A 529-nucleotide genomic window follows, 5' to 3' on the forward strand; every position below is an offset into this window, starting at 1 on the left:
TTTTTATGTGCTTTTTTCTTCTGTTAATGTTGTGAATTACATTTTTTTTTATTGTGGCAAAAATACCCCCACATAACTTAAAATTCACCCTCCTGACAGTCGCCACATGTACAATACAATATTGTCAACTCTGTGCACATGCTGGGCACCAGATTCCAGAAGCCTCCATCCTGCGTGACTGAGACTTTATACCCACTGAACAGCTCCCCGCCTCTCCCCTTTAATTTACCTTTTCTATTTTGATTTAATCTATTCCAGTGTTTTATAGCAGTATAAAATGTTGGTGTGTTTATGTTTGTGTACTTATTAAATAGCTTTTTCATGAAATGGCAGGTAGTTTGCCCAACTTCCAACGTATTATGCAACAAAATTAAAAGCAAAAATTGGGTATGTGAGTATATAGTAGAGGCAAATTGAACAATCCATGATATATCAAAAGGGGGCCTCTATTCTCTAACTGATTGTTGTGTGGCAGGCTATAATCATCAGAAATCACAGATGTAAATGTAAAATGTTTGTATCTCTGAGT

This window comes from Globicephala melas, chromosome 15 (assembly GCF_963455315.2).
Source record: "Globicephala melas chromosome 15, mGloMel1.2, whole genome shotgun sequence".
Taxonomy (NCBI): Eukaryota; Metazoa; Chordata; class Mammalia; order Artiodactyla; family Delphinidae; genus Globicephala; species Globicephala melas.